General features: G+C 43.4%; 1 pseudogene; it reads left to right on the forward strand.

Annotated features, from left to right (window-relative positions):
- Positions 1-12,340: 12,340 nt before the first annotated feature.
- Positions 12,341-12,895, forward strand: LOC123847100 (cytochrome c oxidase subunit 4 isoform 1, mitochondrial-like; annotated as a pseudogene).
- The last annotated feature ends 2,125 nt before the right edge of the window (positions 12,896-15,020 follow it).

Here is a 15,020-nt window from a genome sequence, read left to right on the forward strand (position 1 = left end):
TAGAAAGCTTTCCTAGAGAGAGTTCAAATTCTCTCATGTAGCATTCTGAGCCCACCATTCTCCTCTTCCAGCAAACAAGGTGCTCTTTCGGACTCCTGTGCTTTTGTAGGTTCCATTCCCTCTGTTAGTAGCCCCTTTCCCATCCATCAAGTGCCCACTTAGTTCTCAAGCACTATTCCAACATCACATCCTTCAGTGAACCTCAACCTCCATTCTCACAATCCATCCTCAGACTGGTTTAAGAGCAATCAGACTGAGTCCTGGCTCTGCTTCTTACTAACTATTGGAAACTTGGGCAAGTTGCTCAAACCCTGTGCCTCAATTCCCTTTCCAGAAAATGGGGGTCACGTAAGTACCTACCTCACAGGGTTGTTTTTAGAATTAGATAAGCCAATACCTGAAAGTGTTCTTAACCGTGCCTGACACACAGTAAGTGCTCATTAAATGTTAGGGTTCATTCTGGAATCCCTAACGATCGTTCTGGAACCACACTTCGTTCATCCCTCAATGAAAGCACACTCCACACAGTAATAAGTTATTTGCTTCCACATTTATCTTCCCAATTAAATCATGAGCTCTTCAAAGACAGGAGCTCCTTGTTGTTCTTCTTTGAGACTTAGCACCATATGCGGTACTTGACTAATGCTCAACAAATTATCTTCATACCTAAGGAAACTCAAATTCCAACAAGGTGAAGTGAGCTGCACAGTAGTACCAGAACTTGGAATCTGGGTCTCCTAACTTCAGGAACTCTGCATGACACCTAGAGATTGCTTCCCACCATGTGACAACATTCCTGTTATTGAATTCAACAAACCTTTTTGAACATCTATTATGTGTCAGACACTCTGCTAGGGATCCATGATGAAGAAGACACAGTCTGTCCTCAAGGCATCAGATAGCCTTCCCCTGGACGCAAGCCTCCAGCTAGCATCCCTGCATCCAGCCTTCTGCCCCCGCTCCCACCTATCCCTCATGGTATCATCAGAATGACTTCCTGGATCTACATGCCATGACCTCCTAGGAACAATGTTCACACTCCGGGCCTTGTTTCCATTTCCACACCTTTGCTCATTTGGTGCCTCCCACCTAACAAACATCCTCTGCTTCTCAACCTGTAAATGGTGTGACCTACTTTATTAGCTTGGAATATATACATAGTCACTCTTTTTTTTTTTCCAATGAATCCCCTGGAGGTCTTATTAGACCTCCTATTAGAATTGTATTTCCCTCTCTATGTTCTCCTAAAATTTGTACAAGCATACCAGGGGCTTTTTAAGTACAAATAAAACACCAACTAGAAAATCTAATCTGGGGGTGCCTGGGTAGTGCGCAGTCAGTTAAGCCTCCGACTTTTGGTTTTGGTTCAGGTCATAATCTCAAGGTCATGAGATTGAGCCCCGCATTGGGCTCTGGGCTCAGCACAGAGTCTGCTTAAGATTCTCTCTCTCCCTCCCTCTGCCTCTTCTCTACCCCCCACTCAAATAAATAAATATTTTTAAAAAGGAAAGGAAAGGAAAGGAAAGAAAGGGAAAGAAGAGGGGAGGGGAGAAGAGAAGAGAAGAGAAAGGGGGAAAGAAAAGGAAAGGAGAGGAAAAAAGAAAAGAAAAGAAATCTGTTCACTTCTTGTTGCCTCAAGCAGTTAAGGATTGCCCTGCACCATCTTGGGATACTTGTCTGCCCTGTGGTTATGCCCTGCTTCAGGTCCTAATCCAGGTTGCTGGTTATAGCTCTTAAAATCACAGCTATCTGCTGAGCCATGCCCTCAGGGCTTTATTCCAGTGACTTCCACAGCCATCATTAAGCCATGTAAAGCCCAAGTCACAAAGCCAGACTCCTCTTTTCCTCAGGGTAAGTCACTCTCTGGAGTGATATTCTGCTAGTCAGTTCAAAGTCCTGACCATCCTGGTCCATGCCCATCAGATTCCTCTCACTTCCAAACTCTGCTCCTGTCCTTTCCCTTCTCAGAAGGGCCTTGTATGCAAATTGACCCAACCTTCTTCAGAGTGCTACAAACAAGAGGGAAAAGCCACTAAACAAGTCTCCAGTATACCTTTCTCCCAGGCCAAGAGGTGTCTGCTTATATTTGCTTAACAAAGAGACACCATTTGTGACTCTTCAGGCCCTAAGCTGAACAGCTCTGTCCATCTTTTCAGAGGTATGCTTGTAGTTTCTCAGTTGTTTTTCTAGGTTGCTCTCTACCTCGTAATGTATTATACAACCATCTCATGTCTCATCCTTCAAAGCCCTGAGAAAGGGTAAAATATCTTTCTTCTAAAATTCTTATAGTGCTTATATATAGTCCATATCTTGATTTATTCATTTATTGAACAAATATTGACTGAGTACCAATGATGTACCAGGCCCAGGCACTGGTGTTGCAAAATTAAATGGGCCACAGCCTCTGCCTCCAGAACCTACTGAGCACGTGGATTCTATATTGGGCTATGTTGGTCATTGTGATGGTTGCCAAAGCTGTAATACCAGAAGGCCTCCTCACTCTGTTACAGTTAATCTGATGGATTATAAGGTTGCAGCTTCAATAAGATTGCCGCCCAGCTTCTGCCTTCCCATGATCATGACTATTACCTCTTCTACCCCCCAGCCCATCAGCACCTGCCCCATTTGAAAGGACTGTGAAAAAGGATCTCCTACCCTCCTACAGAAGTATTTGTGAGTGATAAGGCAGAAAGCATCTTAGCATTCGGTTGGGTTTCTGAAAAGCATACAACCTGGTAGATTCATCAAAAACTAATTCGATTCAAATGAATTCAATATATTTGAAAACAAATATACAAATGTTTATAGGGCAACTGCCATATGGCCTGATGAGTAGTCAGTTTCAATCAACTTTTTGGACCTTCTTTGTTTTAGTTGAGACTAACAATAATCCTAATGTACATAGAGTTGTTTTGTAAATATAAATTCTTCTTTATATTGATAAGATAAGAATCAGTGAAGGGGAAGGAAAAGGGAAAGGAAAAGGAAGGCCTCAGACTAAGTGCCTACCTGCCTACAAAAAAGATAACCATTTGAAGTTGAGGGAGGTGATGGACATTGATAAAACCTTCCCCAGGCTCGGGGGCCCAGGTCAAGGAAACATTACAGGTTTCTGAGTGAGTGTGGAATCCAAGAGAAGGAACTAATAGCAGCTAGTGGCTGCAGAAGAGCGGGACTTGAGGTCCAGCCAGAAAGGAGGAGATTGCACTAAAAGCTGGGGCTGAGCAAACTTACTGAACAGCCCAGGCAATCATTGGAACGCATATAGCCAGGCTACACTGGACTCCGAGACTTTAGAGCCCACCTGTAAATTGCTTTCTTTCTTTTTTTTTCTTTCTAAAGATTTTATTTATCTGACAGAGGGAGACACAGCGAGAGAGGGAACACAAGCAGGGGGAGTGGGAGAGGAAGAAGCAGGCTTCCCGCAGAGCAGGGAGCCCGATGCAGGGCTCAATCCCAGGACCCTGAGATCATGATCTAGGACGAAGCTTAATGACTGAGCCACCCAGGCGCCCCAAGTAAATTGCTTTCTTACATATCACATATGCCCTGAAATTCCTAGCAGGGGAGTCAAATTTAGCTCTGGAAGGGTCATATGCTTCAGATGATTCACAAAACAAGTTTAAGGCAGAAGGAGGAACAAGGAATCAAGTTTTGGGTCCTAGGTCACAGGCAAGAGAAGGAAAAGGCTCCAGTTCCTTGGGGGGCTGGATGTGACCAACAATAAAAAGGTAGCCTCCCATTTGAGGGTGTCATCCAGGAACTAACCACAAGCTAAGATAAGAATCATTCATCTACAGGAAGGACCACAAGGCCTCCTAAAAGGCCTTGCTGGCAAAGAGAAGGTAGTCACACTGCACACTTGGCCCCAGTCCCAGCTGCAGTCTGGCTCTCCACTAAGTGGTAGGTCCCATCGATGCCCGTGCGATCCCCGATTGGATGGCATCAGTGGGCTGAGAGTTAGACCCCACTTGGGTGAGCTTCAAGGCAATGCACGGTTCTGAAATCTTAGCTTGTTGTCAAGGCGATCCCCCCCCAGGAACATTTGGAGCAAGGATTGGCCAGGACAAGTCGATCCAGGGTTATGCCTCAAGCTTCCATAGAGCTCAGACAATAGGAAGGGGCCATTTTGCCCATGGACATCATCTGGGGTATAGAATAGGCCAGTTTTCTAAGGCATTCAAGGAATTAAAAAATTTTTTTTCTTAGAGGGTGATTGGGAGATGTTTCTAAGGATAAGAGAACAGAGTATTAGGAGAAGGGAAAGGGTTAAGAAGTAGGAATTATTGAATATCTACCATGCACCAGCTGATTTACTTACATTCTATCTCTTAATCCTGCAAAAAATTCCATAAAGGAAATGTGACCTCTCTGCATGTGGCAAATGAGAAAACAGATTCAGAGAGAGAGTGAGCTGCCCATGGATGCTAGGAAGTGGCTGGGTCAGGATGCAAAGCCAGTTCACATTTTTGGCAGAGCCTATGTTTTCCCAATTAGACTGAAAATCTAATTCAATAACAACAAAATATTAAATGTGTATCATTTAATAAGGCATAGAGCTGGGCCCTGTGGGCATATACAAATATGAACAAGACACACTGTCTCTGCCTCACAGGCTACCAGGAGACACAAGAACTGTAATTACAAAGGCTGGAAACTGATAGCAGATAAAATCATCAATATTAATAGCTCCTCAACCTCACCTTGCGCACCCCCCCCCTCAGTCACTAGGTCTGACTAGACTGGCCATCTTGCCAGTCCACACAAGACTAGCTTGTTCCTGCCTCAGAGTTTCTGTATTTGCCCTTCCCCCTACCTCTCCTGACCTTCCCCAGCTCAGTGTCCCTTTCTCAAGAGTCCTTACGCACCTCCCTTGCCCCCTATACACACACCTTCACTCTCTTTCCTCCCTCCTGGCTTTATTTTTTTCCTAACAAGGACAGGCTTTGAAGTCTTACTCTCTGGGCTCCAGTCCTAGCTTCACCACTTTCTAGCTGTATGATTCGGGGCAAATTTGGGCAAATTAGAAACTCCCCGAGCTTCCATTTCCTGTCTGTTGGTAGATAATAATTGTATGGAGTGCAGAGTGTTTTTGTGAGGACAAAAGAGAATAATTAATGAAAATACCTAGAGCAATGACTGGCATATAGAAACTGCTTAATATAGGACAGGTCTTGCTGTTATTAATTGGTTTGTTTCTTGTGTTTCTTTCCCACTAAAAGGTAAGCTCCAGGAAGGCAGGAATGTGGTCTGTGCACCATGACATTCTCAGGACCCAGCACGTAGTAGCCCCACAATAAATATTTACTGAATGAATAACTTTCTATGTACCAGGCATGGTTTATCCATGGTTATCACAATAACTCCATGAAGAAAGAACTATCATCATCCTCATTTTACAGATAAGAATCAGAAAGATTAAGTACATTTCCTAAGACCACATAGCCAAAACGTGGTGAGCCAGGATTCAGGCCACAAGGCTCCACCCTTATGGAGCCACCTGGCTTGAAAGTCAGGGAGGCCACGGGAGTGCAGTCAATGAGGCAAAAGCAAAGGGCAGGAAGAGGAAGAATTGGTTGTTTTGTGGCCTTCAATTTAGGTATCCAGGAAAAGCTGAGTGGGTCTGGACAGGGTTTCTGAGTGGGTCTGAAGGATGGGCAGCATTTATGCATAGAGATTGAGGAGAGGGGCGCCTGGGTGGCTCAATCAGTTAAGTGTCTGCCTTCAGCTCAGGTCATGATCCCAGGGTCCTGGGAGGGAGCCTGCTTCTCCCTCTGCTGCTCCCCCTGTTTGTGCTGTCACACTCTCTGTCAAATAAATAAATAAAATCTTTTAAAAAAAGAGAGAGAGATTGAGGAGAAAACATTTCTGGAAGAGAGAGAAGGAAGAAGTAGAGCACAGGCCTAAAAACAGGAAAGCTCTGAACCTGTTTAAGAAAACGCAAATTGTCTAACATATGAATGCCCCGGGGTGTGACATACTGAGTCGCTGTTAATGCATTATTTATAAAGGGGTGACTGCTGAAGGAAATTATGCAATGCCAGCCTTTCTGTGTCCAGAGGTGGAGATGGTTAGTCACCTTGGAGCAGACTTTTGTCTTAATGGGAAAAATCACTTGAGTGACCCCTTGTCCGGGAAAGGGGAGGAAGGGGGAATCTTTCCTGTGGTCTGGTCAAGGCTGCCCCCTCCCTGCACCTCTGTATGTAGATCCCCAGAGCAGTGGAGCCAGGAGAAGATGAGAAGCTATTTGCAAAGGAGCCCTTCTGGAAGGGAAGGGACCACAACCACACTTCTCTTCCCAGAGCAGAAGGGTAGAAGCAATTAGCCCTGACTGTGGCCCAGCTCACAGGAAAGGACACTAATGGCCCAGAAGGAACTTGCCCCAAGGTAAAAGCCCTAGACTGGGGTCCTGAGTTTAACACAAAGTTAAGGCAACTGGTGTGGCCCAGGGTGAGGACACAGGGCACAGGGTCCTTGGACCCCAATCACCCTGACCAGTATCATGCCTTGGAAGCACCCACTGAGCACATGAGAGAGCTGAAAACCACAATCCTGGGTCACAACCATGCTGTGATCACTCACAGCTCTCTGCATCGTTAGACAAATGTCCTCAGACAGTGAGGGATGGAATGCCATAATCAAAATAGTGACACTATTGGAATGATAGAGCATTCCAGTACTCTGTCTAGATTTGGAAATAGTATTGATAGCCACTTGTGATTTTTGGCTAATTCTGAAGGAGATAAGCTTCAAACGCGGATATCAGTCTTTTTGCTCCTAAGAGAAGAGGAGCTATAGCAACAAACTGGGAAAAAAAAGAGATTGAAATGTGACCATATTTGTATTTCAACCTGTTGATGTGGTTACAGTTTCCCAGAAATAAGCAAAGACATCTCTCAGCAACACCCTGCAGCAATAAGGCAGGTGACTGGTTAGTCAAGATATGGTAGGAAGAGGGAGGAGCCTGAGAGCCCAGGATAAGGAGCTACGACAGGGTAGCAGTAAAGGGTGGGAAGGCAGGCTGCTGCCAGGGAAGACATACTATGGCCATGTCTACGGCTGCTCTGGCCATCAGCTAGTCCCCACCTTCCACTTCCAAGATTATAGAGATGTTTAGAACAGACTTAAACTGCCACACAAAGACTTAATTTTTTATGTAAGGCAGACTCTCCCAACACATAATCTAGAAAGGTTGTGAGATTGTATTCATGAAGATAAAACAATAATAATAGACTGATTCTCACTGGTCATCAGGAAAGCTTTTGGGTAGGGCAGTGGTTGTCAAACATTTTTAGTCACAGAAATCTTTATTAGAATAAAATCTCATACAGAATCTCAATGTTTAAACTAGAGAAATATGAGCAGTTTGGAGGGAACCGGTGGCAAAGATCCACTGAGCCATGGATACCAAGACCTTCCATGTATCCCCCTGCCCCTGCTCCAGTGGCCCTGGGAGGCCTGCTAGAAGTACCAGGGGCTTTGTAACATACGGTATAAAAAATGCTATGGTGGGAGATCTGGCAATACAGACCCTAAGTCATAGTCCCTCATTTCTCATGAATCTTTACTTGTAACACAGGTTCTTGAACCAGAGCTCCTTCTAGAACAGAGAGGGTCCTGTCCTCAGCCAAGATCAGTGGCCCAACTAAAGTAATGGGTCACTAGTCTACTGTAGGCATTCCTTGGACAGTCAGCTGATGGTCAGTCTTCCAAGGCACAGCCATTTCTTGGCATCAGTTCCCAGCCTACGCAACACCTGTCAGTGATGGGCAAACTGGAGTGGCACCACTCCCACACATTAACACCTGCAGACAAGCCCATCTTGAACCACCCCCAAAGCATCCTCAGAGAGGAGAGCCTCTTTAGAGTCCTGTTTTTCCAAGTGCCATGAGTGCCATCCCAAGGGTGACTGTGAAGAGCCAGACCCTACTCCTGGAATAATCAGAGATGAAGGTGACAGACACCAGCTTAGACCTCAGCAACAATGCCCAGATGGAGGACTGGCAATCCCATGCTTGTTCACCATCAGATCTCACAAGCCCGGCACAGTACTTGGCACATGTAGATGCTCAGCAGATGCTTGCTGAATGCGCAAAAGAATCACTACATCAGGAGACAGGATTGGCTCTGGCTCTGTCCCTAATTAATGTGTGACTTAGGACAAGTCATTTCTCTTGTTTGGATACCGTTCACCCAATTATAAAATTAGAAAGTTGGATCATGTAAGTTGTTCCTCAAGAAATGAAATATTGTTCACTAAAAAAAAAATGAACATTTTAACTCCCTAGGAACCCATTCATTTTTGTTATTTGGGTATAATTTTGGATTCTGCATAAATTTAATTTGAAAAACAGTGGGGGAGAGCTTATTTTTTGGGTCGGGGGGACAGTTTATATTTAAATGGTTGCAAACTACTAAACCAAATGACTTATAGGATTCCATCAAGTGTTGATATTTTTTGCAACTTTATTTCCCAGACTATTCATAGCCTATTCCAAAGAGATGATGAGATCAAACTGAAAAAAGTAAATTCAATTTCCACTTGGGATTGTACACCTGAAACTAATATAACACTATGTTAACTATACTGAAATTAAAAAAAAAAATTTTAAATTCTACTTGGTTCCATCTACAGGTAAAGTTGTGAAAGAGACTAAGGTAGGTTCCCATGTCCTCTATACGTCTTCATCTGGATACCACCCACCCTTGTACACACTATTGTGCTGGGCCAATAAATAGCTGGAGCACAATCCTGGCATGTGCCTCCACACCAAATCTATTTTCCATTATATCCCCCTCAGAACCTATTATGTCAACTAATCTATTGGATTAACAGAGTCATGCTAATACCTTAGGATCAACAGGTCTGGAAGGGACCTACAGTCACCTGCTAAGTCACTTGGTAACCAAGGCCCAGAGCAGGAGAATGATTTACCCAAGGCCAGAATCAAACTCCAGGTTTCCCAGTTCTCAGACCAATAAGTAGCTCACACCCCTGACTATAAATGAAGATTGCCCGGAGGGCTTTGTAAAATGCTGTACTCAGTCTCCACCTCCAGAAAGTCAGAATCAGTCTAGAGTGGGGTCCAAGCATCACTGATTTTTTAAAAAGACTTTTTATCCAAATGTAACATATATACGTAAAAGTGAATAGATTATAAATGTAGATATTAATGAATTTTCACAGACACCCATGAGCCCAGACCAAGAAACAGAAGATCTCCAGCACCTAAAGCTCCCACCAAAGATAACTGCTTTCCTGATTTCCAAAACATAGGTTGCTTTTGCCTGTTTTTGTATTTTATGTAAATGAAAACATAGAACGTCCTCTTTTATGTCTCACTTCTTTTGCTCAGAATTATGCTTTTAAGATTCATCCATATTGTTTGCTATGGTTATAGTTTATTCATTCCCATTGCAGAACAGTATTTCATTGTGTATATATACCACAATTTGTGATCCATTCTACTACTGATGGACATTTGGGTAGTTTCCAGTTTAAGTATATTATAAATCGTGTATGTTCTAGCATGTATCTTTTAGTGAACATATGCAAGCATTTCTTTTGAGTGTATACTTAGGAATGGAATTGCTGGGTCATTTGGGTATACCTATGTTCAGCTTTAATAGACACTGTGAAACAATTACTTCAAGTGACTATAGCAATTTATATCTCCTACCTGAACTGTGTGAGAGTTTCAGTTATTCCACATCTTCACCCAAACTTGGTATCATCAGTTTTCTTGGGTTGTCATTCTGGGGTGTGTATGTGAGGATATTACATTGTTTTTAAGGTCCCCTAATGACTCTATGGACAGAAAAGGATCGGAACTTCTGCTTTGTCCCTACCCTCATGACCACTTGAGGCTTATGAAAATAATGCTCTTGCTTTTATTGTCTGACTCAGTGCTTCTACAATATCCTACAAGCCAACTCAAAGTGTTAGACCACTAAAATAAAAATGTTTAAGGAGATTTTCCTAATTTATACAAAATATAAATTGGTGGATAAAAATTTTACTTAAAGTTCTCTGGGAAATTTTATATTTTTGGCACTCACTGTTGCTTTCCACTAGTGAATGCTAGTAGTCAACAAAATAAACAGGTAAGAAATGAAACAATAACCTCTTCCAGACCCTCACATGGAATTCTAGAATATGCAATTTGTTTCTATAAATGTTTTGTTGTTGTTGTAACCACAAGCATTTCCTGCTAAGCATACCCGTTTCTCTGTGCTAAAGAGGCCCTTAATGTCCTTCATTCTCCTCTCTGGGATTCCTTCTTCCTTATAGCTAGGAAAAGGGAGCCCTATGTACCACATGATCCTCTTCTGCCTACAACTGATTGTTTTGAGAGTAAACACCTGGCTCAAGTTGATCCAATGAGATCCTCTCTCTTTCAGCAATTAGGAATTAGGACTTAAAGGCTGAGTAAGTTATTTAGAGCCACACAGTTATGTGAAATTGGAACCAAAATGGGTACCAAATCATTTGAAAGCCACATAAAAGCTGATGTGACATTGGCATGAGCAGAGCTTAGGAGTATATACCTATAAGAGAGCTTGAGAGCAAAATTAAATATGGATTGCACAAAATAATTTCAGTCTCAGAAATCCAAATTATTTTAGTTATCTGGTACCATAGCAGGACAAGGGGAAATGAATGGCAACTACTTTTTGTCATTAAATCAGAAAGGCATAGAGCCTGAAATAGAGATCCAGATTCAGGAAAAAAAATCTCTTAGCATGTTAAGAAGAGTAATCCTGAAGAAGTCCTCTTGAATAAGGGATGAGAAATGGAAATTAATGGTTCAGATGCCATTGATACTAATTTAAGATGCATTAAATATCATGATTTTGTCATTATTTGTTTGCTGCCTTTGTGGTCTTTTTTAATGCACGTAAGGTAATTCATAAGCTTTCATCAGATCACATAGTTATTATTCATTTAGTATAATTTTTCCCATAGTTTTAAATCTTTTTAATATGAATTTTTCAATCACGTGGCTATTAGGTAGTGGATCTCTAAAGTTGGAGATGAACAAGTGAATTAACAGACAAGTTAGGAGGAAATCAGCAGTGCTCCATTTAACAGCTTATTACTTTATTTTTAATGAATGTGTCCGTTAGAATTGGCTAGGTTTTGCTATGGTAACAAAACTCCAAACTATTAATGGCTTAAACAGACAAAGATGTATTTCTTGTTCATACCACATTTGATGTATGTTGCAAAAGAGCTCAACTTATCATAGCAACTCTTGTGACTGATGAACAAGGGCTCCATCTCAACATAGACTTCCACGAAGACTGTACTATAGGGAAGGGCATTAGAAGCATCATGCACTGACTTTAAAAGCTTCCATTCACATTTCTCTCACCACACCATGTTATATGGCAATGCCTATGAAAGAAAATGCGGGAAGTGCAAGCTCACCATGTGCCCAGGAGAACCAAAATATGTGTGACTAGTCTTAATGACTAACGCAGTGTGTGTGATTACAAAGTTATTATGTGTGCTTTACCAGCTGGCTTTTCTGCTGGCAGAGTGGCTTCTCGTTTGTCTGATGGAATTAAGTAAGTCAATAATTTCTGATGTTCCACAGGTGCACTGACACCTGAGTTCATTTGAAAACTGCTGGCCCAACCCATGGTGGGAATTCCAGTTAGATGGGAAGGTATCACACCACACAGACAACCCTGTCCACCACAACTTAGGTCAGTCCTATTTCCAGACCATGGTGTACATGAAATATCATAAATCTGGGTCCTAGTTTGGGTTTTGGGAACTGGAGAAAAATAAATGCGCCTCTCAGAGAGAAAAGAATCCAGCCAGGTTTTCTGAGTCCCGTTTGATTTACAGTAACAGGGCACCACCACAGTGAGGGAGTGGGGTGGGGGTGAAGACCATAGTGTTATGTCATGAACTGGCTTTAAGTCTCAGAGAGTCACCTTCCTTTCCTGTCAAATGAGGAAGTTAAATAAGAACAATTTTTAAGTACACAACCCTCTACAAAATAAATAATATTCAGAATCCCAGTGTATAAAACAGATACAAAGTGATGCTAAAATGAGGGGGAAGGACCAGCCCCACATCCCATTATACCTCACAGGAAACATCAGTCCTTGAAACATGTTCACATAGAATCTTTAGAACTCCAGGGAACATGACTTAAGTGCTATTAGTTTGTCATCTCCGAGATGCTTCCCCGTGATCCTGTTACTCTAGTTTTAATGCCAGCACTTCCTGGTTCCAAGTCTAAAGAAACAGCGCTCTTCCGGTTGCGGCTGCGCACAGGGGACGAAGAAGGCGGCTTGGGTGGCCGCTCCCGGCGCAGCGGCCGGGATGTTGGTGACCAGGGTCTTTAGCCTAACTGGCGAGCGAGCCCTTTCCACCTCCGTGTGTGTGCGAGCACATGGAAATGTGAAGAGTGGAGACAGTGCTCTGCCCGGTTATGTCGACCGGTGCGACGAGCGCTTGCCTGATGCGACCCACGTCAGGATTTTCTCTGCCAGCCGCAAGGCCTTGAAAGAAAAGGAGGAGGCCCCCGGGAGCAGCCTCTCCACTGCTGAAAAACGTTGATTTGTGCCGCATTAAGTTCAGCGAGAGCTTTGCTGACATGAACAGGAGCGCGCGCAAGTGCAAGACGGTGGTGGGCGCCGCCATGTTCTTCCGGGGTGTCCCGCGACGGTGCTGAGGGCGGGAGAAGCACTGTGTGTCCGGGCCCCTTCCCGCACACCTTTGAAGAGGAGTGGGTGGCCAGGCAGGGCCCAGGGGATGCTCGACAAGAAGGTCAGGCCGATCCAGGGCTTCTCAGCCAAGTGGGACCACGACAGAACAAATAGAAGAAATAAGAACCCTCCCGCATCTGAGCCTCGCCTTGTTCTGCCACCTCCGTGAGCTCAGCGTATTTACTGGAAACGGTTGTGTTGCAGTAGCAATGTTAATATGTGAGCAGTTTCTGTGGAAGAAAAAATAGAGAAACAGCCAGCATTCACAGTCCTCCTTCTCTGGCCCCGTGGTTGGCCCAGGCTGGACACAGCCCCTCACCCCTCCACGCAACCAAAAGGCCCTCCCTCGCCTACGCCCCGTGCCTTGAAACCCGTTATTATTGCAATCCCAAAGCTCTGTGCCTAGGACTGCCAATAACGCTGACATCTTTTGCCTCTACTTGCAAGAGGGTAAGCCATGCCTGCGTGATTTTGAAATCTCACAAGCCAAAGCTCTTCTGTTTCTGTGCCCAGTCTGTGTTTCCTCTTCTCTCCTCATCAAGTGCAGCCTTTCCGTCATCCAGGTGTCATAAGGTTTGGTGAAAGGCAATGGAAGGAGGCACTCATCCCATCCGAGAATTCGAGAAGTTGGTAATTCTCCAGGTAGTTAATGAGGACTCTGGGAGACACTGGGAAGGCCTCTGGAATGTTAAACAAAGTGGCTTTTATTCTGGCTGGTTTGCCGCTGCTGCTTCCTCACAACAAAGGGACTTACTGTGCTCTTGATGGGTGTGTCTGAACATCACTGGGCCATCACAGCCCCAGGCCTTTCTTTGGCGTGTTGACTTGGTCTCCTGTCATAGTGTTTCTGATGGAAAAAGGACAAGACCTTTATTTTAAGACTCATAAATACCAGAAACTCCCTTACCGGTCACTGACATTTAAATGATCTGCTATTTGTCAATCAGCCCGGTCTTTATCTGGGTCATTTGCTTTGTCTTTATCTGAGCCGTTCTCTAGCTGCTTATGACTCAGAGTGGTCTGGACCCTAGACATCAGCTGGGAATTTGGTAGAAAAGCAGAACCTTAGGCCCTGTCTCAGACCACTGGATCAGAATTTGCCTTTTCAACAAGATCCCCAGGTCTTTGCTCTAGTCTATAAAACTGTAAAAGCTTGAGCGACATTGTCAATGGTGACAGCCCAGCTGTCTCAGAGAAGGACATTGTCACAAAAAGCAGTCATCCAGGAGTGGGGAGACCTGGCTTCCAGTCCTGACTTGGCCACTAACTCACTGAGTGGTCTTTGCCAAGTCACTTAACCGTTCTGGAATCTTGGATTGAGCTGAACTCCTGACTCTCCAAGTGCCTGCTCTGAGGACAGAAAACAGAAAGGTAAGCGCTCTCCTATATGCTGGTGACATGGTTTTATGGCCAAACACTTAGACAATTGTCCCCAGTTGTCCCTCTAATTACTTTCAAAAAGAGCTTCAGAGCAGTTATCATAGTCACTTTGTTAAGTGTCCTTCAGAATTTGTTTTATCAAACACAGATCTCTCTGTGGCAGCTCACTTCATTCATTTACCTGGGGGTACTTTTTTGTAACCTCTTTGCACTTGAGCTCTCTCAGCTTCCAAAATGTGTACAGTCACATCTGCCCTATCATACAGGGCTGTATGAGGATCTGCTGAGAAAGCACCTTGGAAAGTATGAGGTGCTGCCACACCCACTGCAGACTGACAGGGCCTTTTGGGGAATGCCATTTGGTAATATGAATTTTTAAAACCTTGAAAATGTGCAAAGCCCTCCCAGCAAATCATCTGCTAGGCATAGACCCCAGGGAGAAAATTATGAATGAGTAAGAAGGCTGTTAATAACTATAGCATTGTTAATAATAGTGAAAAATTGTAAACAACTTAAATGCCCAGCAACAGGGAATTGGTTAAATAATAAACCAAAAATAAATAGTAAATTATGGTACCCACATAATCGAATTCCATGGAAACAAACAGTGCTAAAAACAGGTATTGCAAGATGTGGAACGCTGTTGATTTCTCACTGATTAATGAAAACATATGATTAGATTCCAATTTGAAAATAAAGTGTATAAATATGCACAGGTAAAAGACTGAAAGCATGCATGTTGTTTGTCAATACTGATACACTCTGATTATGGGCAGTTTTATGGTTCCTCATTTTGCTTATCTGCATTTTCCATAGTGCAAGTGCATTACAATTTTCAAAAGGAAAAAGTTTTGTTTTGTTTTTTTGAAAGAAAGATATACCATTCCTAACAAAATAGAAGCACTGTTTTTATC

The sequence above is a fragment of the Mirounga angustirostris genome, unplaced genomic scaffold (assembly GCF_029215605.1).
Source record: "Mirounga angustirostris isolate CCGP_5_RB_7025 unplaced genomic scaffold, mMirAng1.0.hap1 SCAF_6, whole genome shotgun sequence".
NCBI lineage: Eukaryota > Metazoa > Chordata > Mammalia > Carnivora > Phocidae > Mirounga > Mirounga angustirostris.